Genomic DNA, 10,936 nt, shown 5'->3' with positions numbered 1-10,936 from the left:
GGAGCTAGTCTTCTTATTTGTCTCAACACTTTTCTTAGTGATAGTTACAAAAGTTACGTAAAAATTGAAAAAGAATTGTGTGAGAATTAAAAATTGTTCCGTCGCCCCTTTCTTTCCTCATGTCGCTTTTTTTTCGCCTTCTCAAGAATGTGTTTCGAGATGAATACCATGCCAAACGTGGTAGTTCCAAAGGGGAGCAAATCGGTTTCTTGGGTCTGACACCTAAAATTGGCTCCTGAAATCTCGGAGAGGGTATAAATCATCCAAGGTCACCGGGCCAGATTTCAGCAGGTTTTTTTTCCTACCTCTGCTCTGTGACCTCCCCACGGCACATTTTCAAGCGCAGTGTATACCTACGTGTAGAACAGGGCTAATAATAGCCTCCATCTCTTACCTTGTCCTGAGGACGGTTAAAATGTGTTCTTTACTCGTAATTTGTGAAGTGAAAAGCCATTTCTCGGCTACACGACAGAGGTTTTGTTTTTCTTTCACTTCCTTTTATCCATTACACAAATATTTGCTGAGGCTCACTTTGTACCAAGCACTGAACAAGGGATATTTACAAATGAGCAAAACACAACTAATACTGTTATTTGGGCAAAACAAAGTCCTTGCCCTTAAGGCATTTACTTCCTGGTGGCGACAAAAAAATAGAGAAAATGTTTGGTGGTAGGTACTATGGAGAAAAATGAAGCCTTGGAGGGGTGCTATTTTAGGTAAAAATGATTAACGTGTAAAATTCATGAGCCTTATATTCTAAGCCATTGTTAATTGTGATTTATGATAATCCACTAACCATGTAAATCTTGACAAACATAAAGGCTTACATTTTATGTGGTTAATAAAATGGTTTGGCAGCACACAATTTTTCTTCACTCTGGAAATGGCAAGAAAATACTGTAGAGAAATCTGTCACTTACGATAGTGAACGGATCAAGCAAGATCAATTTAATCTTTAGATCTTCACCCAATTTGATTAGCTAGCAAATGGATTCTTTGTTTAGCTCCCTTAGTATGTATTTTTTCTCCCAACAAGCTTCTGTTATCAGCAAAGGGAAAGGATTCATAGCACGGTACCTGAATAAACAACATGCCTTTTTAAGTGATTTATAAGATTCTTATTAATGAAAGCTTGTGATCTCCAGAAAGGAAATAAATTTCTGATTGCATATTCTGTCCAGTATGGGACTTGCATTGTTTCCAGAGGTGTCAAATGTTTTGAAAAAAGAGAGTTAATTGGTCACATCATTGGAAAGATATGCTCAGTGTAGGGTAGGGAGAGATTTCATTGACTGGAAACTAATTAGGAATTTATTGCAGTTGTTTAAGCAAAAGGTGTTGAAGGCTGGGATTAAGATAGTAGAGGGACAGAGAAGGGGTTTATGACAGAGATATATGACTAAGGAGGAATTTACAGGATTTAATGACAGATTGAATATAGCTGATAAAGATGAGGGAGGCACCCAGGTTAATGCCAGTGTTCTGAATTGAGTGAAACTGGGTGGATAATTACACCATTAATTTAGAGGTAGGATACAGAAAGAGTTACAGATGTGGAGGAAGTAGGTAAATAAAAGTCAGTATTGAGACAGGGAAACTGAAGGACTCCATGAAAGTCTGTTTTTTGCTCCTTCCCCTGCTTCTGGTCTTGCTAGAACCTGCACCCTTACCTCACATGCCTCATAATGTCCTTCTTGTAAGGGACAAAGAGTTAATAATTTCTTTAGAATAGATAATATCTAAGGAAGGATCAGGTCAGAGTGAATGGACAAAGCACATTCCAAACCACTGGCACTAGACACCTAGATGCCAAGGCCCCCTGGCTCCAAGGAATAAAACTTGGGCCCTTTTCTTTGTTCTAACCAGTTCCTGGATGCCTGAGGGGACATGTATGCCAGACCATCATCCTCAGTGAAAACTCCAAGACCTGGAACAAAGACGAGACTCATGTTCCTTTCCTTTCGGAGTCTCTTAGACACTCCATCTATATCTGCTCTCTATATCTTCCCTAAACACTGCTCTCACTTCCTGCTGGCTCACATTTTATTTCCATCCTATACAAAGCCAAGGATCCTCTTGGCTGGTTCTGCAGGACCCCCTCTCCCTCTGGGTCCCTGGACCTGACCTGCTGGCATCAGTATGAAGTGTTAAATTGTAAGTGCTCTGCTTCTAAGGCCTTGGAGCATAGGACAGAAAAACAAAAAGACATGAATCATGACTCCTAATGCTGTATGTCCACCACAATGTTTATTAAAGGCTGATGACTGGTTCTTTATCTGCCTGCTCACTAAGTGAAAAGTGCTGGGTTATAGATGAGCAAAATCAGCGCCAAGGACTAAAGAACATTATTTTATTTCTGTTTAGTTAAAATAAATTCCCCTACCTTGCCTCACTAAACTTTTCCATCAGAAGATATGGGATTGATGAAACAGAGTTGAAAGGGGAGTTTGGGAGGGCTTTACCGCTGTTCTCCTCAATGGGGTCTTATGTGCTCACTGTGTCTCCCAAAAAAGGGAAGGTGCTCCTTCCTGAAAGGTTGGAGATGTTTGTGAACATGGGGGACCAGCTGTTAGCTGGTATTTATTAAGTGGCATAAAATAAAGCAAATGGGAAGGAGTCAATATCTTCCCCTCCTTGTTTTTCCTTGCATTTAAAATTTGCTGTGTCGGAGATTCCTAGAATCTCTGAGACCTGGAAAAACCTAAGAATATAGTTGTGAGTGTCAGCCAGCTCAATTGCACCCTTCAAGACATTGCCCAGTAGTGAGGGAGTCACCAGAAATATGCATGGGTAAGACACTCAAATGGACACCAACAGGCCATGATGTGTGCTAAACAACAGAGCCAGGATCTGACTCCTGGGTGAGAGACCAAACAGTGCCAACCTCAACTGAAGAAGAATGAAGTCATTGTCAAGAAGGAACTGCGTCCTCCTCTGGGTCCTGCTGAAGGCACTACCTGGGACCTGGGACATTGACCAGAAAGTAGAGTGGAGGAAGAGAAAGCAGGCCACACTTGTTTCCTCTTGTTTTATGTAATGTTTCTAAGCCGGGGTAGGGGTGGGGTGGGGGGCACAGAAGAGGACACAGGGCTTTGAACTACAAGGCAACTGATTGTGAGAAGTCTTAAATATGACTGATAGATTGTCAGACTGTCCTGAGCTTGCCAGAATGGAATAAATGAAGCTATCCACTTTAGGCTGACTGGGGGCTCAAAAGCAATATTGATAACAGATTAAGGAAAAAATGTAGTTCATTTTTGTACTTATTTTACGAGGAATTTTTCAATGTAAACCCTTCACAGAGATGCAACCAAATGTTATATGTGAATGCCAAAAGAGCAAGTTCCTTAATGCATAGTATCTGGTAAAGGGCGGAACATTGGAGGAGTCTTGAGAATAATCTCACACTTTCTGGTCAGGTTGCAAAGAAGGCACTAAGACTCAAATGACAATGGTTTAAGAAAACGTAACAAGGTAATGGTAGATCTGGGTCTAGAACAAGCATTCTCAGTGGGGACATGTCACAGGATCCAAGGGCAGGAAGTATTGCTGTGTCACAGTGACTCAAGTCAAACATTGGAAAGTCATTAAGCATGTAAACTGGAGGTTCCCATAACCTCCTCCTCAGGTTTGATTAATCTGCTAGGGTGGCTTATGGAACTCAGGAGAACAGTGTAATTACTGTATACTGTCTCATTGTAAAAGGATATAACTCAGGAACAGCTAGACCGAAGAGATGCATAAGGGAAGGAATGAGAGAAGGGGCATGGAATTTCCATGCTTTCTCTGGGTGTGCTTCCCTTTTGGCACGTCCACGTGTTCACCGACTGAGAAGCTCCCTAAACTCTGCCCTTTTGGGTTTTTATGGAGGCTTCGTTACATAAGCATGGTTGATTAAATCATTGGACATAGATGATAGATTCAACCTCTGGCCCCTGTACCCTCCGCTGGAGGACAGGGGTGGGAGGCTTAGGCTGAAAATTTTAACCCTTTGTTAAAACCCACATGGTTGGTTCTCCTGGCAACCAGTGCCCATGCTTAGTTATCTAGGGGCTTTCTAAAAACCACCTCATTAACGGGAACTCAGGTGTAGTTGAAAGGTGCTTGTTATGAACAACAAAGGCACCCCTTTCACCTTTATTGTTTCTTTATCACTTGGGAAATTCCAAGGGTTTTAGGAACTGTGTGCCACCAAATGTATGTTTCTTATTATAAATCACAATTCACAACAATCCTAACATAAAGGGGTTATATCAAGAAATCTATAGTGTGGCAAGTCTTCTTAATTTTGCTTGAAGTGGCAAATACTAAGTTTGAGTCAATTATGAAAGTTTGGTATGTATATATTATAAACCCTAGAGTGACCACACCAAAACAAAAATGAAAACAAAACTAAAACAATACCAACAAATCACATAAGGATATATAGCTGAAGAGTCAAGAAATAAATTAAAATGGAATGTCAAAAGAAAGTCAAATACTTCAAAAGAAGGCAAGGAAGGGGGAATGGAGGAACAAAAAAACAGATGAACAAACAGCAAATTAAAAAGAGATCTAAATACAACCATATCAATTATTAACCTGGATATAAATGGTCTAAATATACTAATTAAAGATACAGATTTTCAGGTTGGATTTTAAAGAAAGAAGACCCCACTCCATGCCATGTAGAAGGAACCTATTTAAAATAAAATAATGTAGATTAAACAAATAATGATGGGAAAAGAAATACCTTGCAATCATTAAGCAAAAGAAAGTTGAAGTAACTATTTTAATTTTCGGCAAAGTAGACTTCAGAATAAAGAAAATTACCAGGGATAATGGACGATAATTACATAATGATGAAAGGTTAAATTCATCAAAAAGGCATAAGGCTTCTGAATGTGTGTGCCCCTATTACAAAACAGAGATTCAAAATACATGCAGCAAAAAGTGATATGACTGGAAGCTGAAAAAGACAAATCCTCAGTTATACTTGGAAACATCAAGTTTTCCCTTCAGTAAGTGATAGAAGACACAGACAGAAAATCAAGAGAAGTTACAGGACCTGAACAATTTAATCAATTTAATTGATTAAAAATCAATTTAATCTAATTGATGCTTACAGAACACTCCACCCAAGAATAGCAAAATACACATTCCTCTTGAGTGTACGTGGAAGATTCACCAAGATACGGACCCTGTTGTAAGCTATAAAACAATCTTAACAAAGTTAGATGAGTTAAAATCATATGAAGTATATTCTTTGACCATAATAGAATTCAGTGAGGAACCAATAACGGAAGTGTATACAGAAATATTCAAATATTTGAAAATTAAATAATACATCTCTAAATAATACATGAATAAAGAAGAATCCTTAAAGAACTATAGAAAATATTTTTTAAACTGAATTAAAATAAAAATACAACGTAGAATATTTGTGTGATGCAGGGGTGCCTGGCTGGCTCAGCTAGAAGAGCATGCAACTCTTGATGTTGGGGTTTTTAGTTTGAGCCCCAGTTTGGGTGTGGAGATTACTTTAAAATAAATAAATATCTTTAAAAAAAGAAAATTTGCATGGTGCAGCTAAGGCAATGCTTCAGAGAGTTTTATGGCACTGAGTACTTACATTAGAAGAGAAGAAATGTCTCAACTCCATAATCAGAGCTCCCACTTTAAGAAATTAGTAAAAGATGAGCAATTAAACCCCCCAAAAAACAGAGAGAAGGCAATTATAAAGAGCAGAAATCAGTGGCATTGAAACCAGAAAACAATAGAGAAAATCAATAAAATAGGAAGTTGATTTTAAGAAAAGATCAATAAAATTGATAAGGCATTATCCAGACTGTCCAAGAAAACAGAGTAGACCCAAATTTTCAATATCAGAAATAAAAACGGGAATGTTGAAGAAGTTAAAGGGATAATAAGGGGAAACTACAGACAACATACACCTAAATATTCTCATGAGCAACATATCTAAATAAGATATGTTACCTCCAAATTTCAGAGGCCCACCAAGTGTTGTGCTTCTTTGTGATGGGTAGGAGAAGGCGCAGTAACTTGTCTTTCATTCTAGAATGTAAATCTGAAGCCCTAGTCAACCTCTGGAACTCCTAGAAATGACCAATATGGTAGCCACTGTACTTTTGCAGGTTCTATTTCTTATTCTCTGGCATCCATATATCTTTCTAAGGCATCTTGGGTACTTGATCCTCTCTGTTCACCAGGTTCAATGACCTAGTGCTGCCCAGTAGAAATATACTGGTGTTTTTTTTTTTTTTTTAATTCTTTTTTATTTGAGAGAGAGAATGAGCCAGGGAGGGGCAAAGGGAGAGAGAGAATCCCAAGCAGGTTTCACACTCAGCATGGAGCCCAATGTGGGGCTTGATCCTATGACCCTGGGACATGACATGAGCCAAAATCAAGAATCAGACCCACTGAGCCACCCAGATGCCTAGAAATATACTATGAACCACATATGTTATTGTAATTTTTCTAGTAGCCACATTAAAAAAGTAAAAAGAGACATGTAAAATTAATTTTTATAACCTTATTTAACCAAACATATCCAAAATATTATCATTTCAACATACAGGATGCAAAATTATTAATGAAATAGTTTACATTTTTTGGTACTAAGTCTTTGAAATCTAGTGTGTATTTTATACTTATAGCACATCTCCATTCAGAATAGCCACATATCAAGTGCTCAACCACAAGTGGCTAATAGTTGCCATTTGGACAGTGCAGCTCTGGAGTATATTAGAAGTAAGCAGTCAAATTGTCATACTACTGAGTGAGGTCTGAGATGGACTAATCACCCTATCAAGTAAAGGCAAATTTTGTTTGTGATCTTTGTTGATGGAAATAGAAAAGGAAATATTTCCTACATTAATTGTTACATACCAGGGACCAGGGTGTTTGGTGTTTGGTCTAGTAAAGATATTATATTTGGTGGAGCTAGACAGTATAATACTAAGACAAAAGTCAGAGAAAGACAAATACCATAGGATTTCACTCATGTGTGGAATTTAAGAAACAAAACGAATAAGCAAAGGAGACAAAAAAGAGAGATGCAAACCAAGAAACAGACTCTTAACTCTAGAGACCAAACCAATGGTTACCAGAAGGAAAGTGGATGGGGGCATGGGGGAAATAGGTGATGGGGATTGAAGAGTGCACTTGTCATGATGACCACTGGGTGATGTATGGAATTGTTGAATCACTGTATTGTACACCTAAAAATAATAAAACATTGTATGCTAGCTATACGGGGATTAAAAATTTAAAAAAAGATACCCTATATGGAACCTCACTTGCACTTGACATCACCACCTCATTAAATTTATGATAATTAACAGTCATCTCCAAGACCTAGAAGACTTTTGCACCAGCCATCTTGGCAGGTTAAATAGAGATGTGAAGAAATTACCATACTTTCATCTTTCTATTTACTTACTTTTTAAATTTAATTTTTTACTTATTTTGGGAGAGAGAGATAGAGAGCAACCAGGGGAGTGGCAGAGAGAGAGGGAGAAAGAATCCCAAGCAGGCTCCATACTGTCAGTGCAGAGCCCGATGTGGGTCTCAAACTCATGAAACTGTGAGATCATGACCTGAGCCCAAGTCAAGAGTTGGATGCTTAACAGACTGAGCCACCCAGGCGCCCCATATACACTTCCATCTTTCAAATCTTTGGAAGTGACATTAATCTTTGCATTTCTTTGGGAATGCATATCGATTCATGTTTACTATTTTGGCAAAGAATATTCCAGAGGTTTCCACTTGACCCTTTCTTCCATAAATTTGCATGATCAGGAAAGCAATGTGGAGATTCTTCTAGTTATAAGTAATCTCTTCACTGTATGTTCTGGCTCTTGGGCAATAACCACAGAATTTGTCTATAGATGGATTGGACTCACTGAGAGACTCCTGACCTCCATAAGTCTTCGTGCTTAAGAGTGGATGACAACAATGTTGTGATTCTTCAGGGATTATTGACACTTCAGAGGCAGTATAATAACCTTCAGAATGGCTGGGTATTTTTGTTTCTCTAGCAAGTGGTCATAGAAGACACGGAAGGAAAGTCATAGTCCATGCTCACGGCTCTTTTAAGATGTTTCTTTAGAGGGACCCAGTCTCTATCTCAAACAAAGATTTTGAATCTGTTTACTAGTTTTAGTCTGGAAATTACATAGGAATCCTTGAATCTCCGTGATGGCAACTTAAATATGGCGTCTGCTTATCAGACCAAGAAACTTTCTATTTATATATTATGGAACAGCACTTCATTAGGCTACTTATTTATCTCATTCCCCAGGACTGAGTGGTCCATTTAGTTAGTCATATGTGCACCTGGGGCAAAATACTCTGACTACTCTTCTGTCTTTGAGGTTTATTATAGTAATCATTCCTATCATTTGATTTTAAGAATCAAAATCTGGCCTCTGGTGCACTGGGATCTCATTATTCCCATTGAGACCAGGGAGCACAATTCCATGTTGGCATCTCAAAATTGTCATCTCCAACCTACAGAGGTCAGGCACCATGGAAACTGTAAGGATGTTGGTTATCCTGTTGCCAGTGCATGCTCAGTGAGTATGGCTAAGGGGTGGTGCAGCAGCTGCGCATAATAGATCTACTCCAGTGTTGTTTTTCCCCCAGAATCTTCAGATTCCTTTATAGTAGTGTTTCTCAAAGTGTAGTCCCGGGTCCCAATGCCGGCAGCAGTGACATCAACCATGAGCTCATTAAAAATGAAATTCAAGGCTACTCTCAACCTATTGGATCAGAATTTGCAGGTCAGAGGCCCAGGAAACTGTTTAACCAGATCTCTATTAATTCATGCTAAAATTTAAAAATCATTGTTCTACAGTATGCCAGAGAAATTTTGGCATCTCATACTTATAAGCTATAGGCTGTTATTGTGTCTAAGCGTCAACCAACTAGAAAACTATACAGGCACTTTCATAACCTTACACTAATACATTCAAACCCCAAATTTTAGGAAAGTGCATCCATATTGAAAATCAAACCACATGTTTTATTTTCATTAGTGTAATACCCTTGATGTCCACTTCTATACATGCTAACCAGGCTCCTGATGATACCAATTGGTGAGATCCCACCACTCCTTTGGTATGTAATATGTCTCTCTAGGAGCACAATTTATACTGCTGTGTCTGGACTATGCTGAAATCTAACTCTTAGGACCAGAGCCAATAAGGGGTAGCATGGGTGATGAGGTTCTGTATCTCTAGTGAGTCAAGTGCTTTAGGTATAGTTGTTGAATCTTATTTTTTTTTTAAGTGATGCAAAGGCTGGTTTCCTTAAATGAGGGACAGGTGGTGTGTGTGTGTGTGTGTGTGTGTGTGTGTGTGTGTCTACACTGCTACCAGTGAAAAAGATTAAGGGGCACTTGGGGGTTCAAAATTCTCAGTCTCATTAGTGTCTGGACCAATGTTGCCACACCATTCTCTCTGCACCAATGCCCTTACCTGAGTGTGAGGGACTTGGTAGGTTTTTTCCCAGTTAATTCATGTGCAACTTCATAATCCTTCCAATAGGTCCCTGGATTTGATCCTCAACTACATCTGTTCTGTGGTTACAGGAGATTAGAGATTCCTTTCATAGTAGTATTTTGATTTTACACCCATTACTTGAGTTTGGACTTCAAAGTTTCAGTATCCCCTTCTCTGTGTAGGATGGTCAGAAATAGCCAGCTGCCCCCACAATATTTATAATGACCTCACATACCTTAACAAACAAATGCCACATTTTTGTCTTAGCAACTAAATACCATATCTATCTCTCAACTCCTGTCCCTGGACTCATACTCCATCCCTTGCCACTACCAGCACTAATCTGAATAATTGTGATGTTACCTCATGACTGAAAAAAAGAGGTTATCTGTGCTTTCATCAAATATGTGAGCAATTTCAGAATCACGTTTTGAGAGTCTGTCTCCTGGATACCACTTACTGTATTAGCATCCAGTAGGAGACAGATGGCACATTAAAGAGACAATTGAAGAAAGTCTAATGAAGTCACTATTTGCAAATGTGTGTACTGGGATAACATACACATGGGGATAGTAAAGCACACTGGAATTATCAGCAGTGGGAAGCTGTTATCACCTTGGGTCTGGAGGGATAAGGGGGAGGAAATGATCATAGTGGATGGGGCAAGAACTGCTGCTATAGGGGACGGATCACCAAACAGGAGTTGTGACTACCATTAAACCCATAGTATGGCAGGGCAGGAGCCAGGGGGTTAAATACTCCAACTTGGCACCCTCTCATTACCTGCTGGTGCCTCCCAATGGCTGAACCCAGCTCTAAGCCAGAAGGGAGCAGGGACAATGCAATCCCAGAGCCTTCCAGGGCTCATGGTCGGGTAGAGAAGGGTGGAGAATGGCTCCTGACTTTCTCATCTGTTATAGGCTGACTTGCACCCTCCCAAAATCATATGTTGAAGCTCTAACCCCTTTAGAGATAAGGCCTTTATGAAGGTATGTTAAATGAGGTCTTAACATAAGTGTGTGGCCTTAATCTGATAGGACTAATGTCCATAAGAGAAGAGGAATAGACACTTTTATTCATTCTCATCTGAGGACACAGTGGGAAGGCAGCTATCTAGAAGCCAGAAAGAGAGGTCTCCCCTGACACCCGCCCTCCTGGCTCCTTGTCTTGGACTTCCAGCCTCCAGAACTGTAGGAAAGTCAATTTCTGTTGTTTACACTCCCTAGTCTGTGGTCGTTTGTTAATGGCAGCCCGATCAGCCGAACACATCACCTACAAGATGCAGAGGGTAACATGTGTCTCATGGGGTTCCCACGAGGATCGAGTGATGTAACATGAAGTTTCTGAACTGAATAGATGCACAATGACTCTTTATTATTTTTATTACTGCTATTAAGAGTTAAACACTGAGAGTCTCACTTTATGATTTTTAG

Source organism: Crocuta crocuta, unplaced genomic scaffold (genome assembly GCF_008692635.1).
Source record: "Crocuta crocuta isolate KB4526 unplaced genomic scaffold, BGI_CrCroc_1.0 scaffold28, whole genome shotgun sequence".
Classification (NCBI taxonomy): Eukaryota; Metazoa; Chordata; class Mammalia; order Carnivora; family Hyaenidae; genus Crocuta; species Crocuta crocuta.
The sequence above is the reverse complement of the archived record's forward strand: the minus strand, read 5'-3'. Positions refer to the sequence as shown.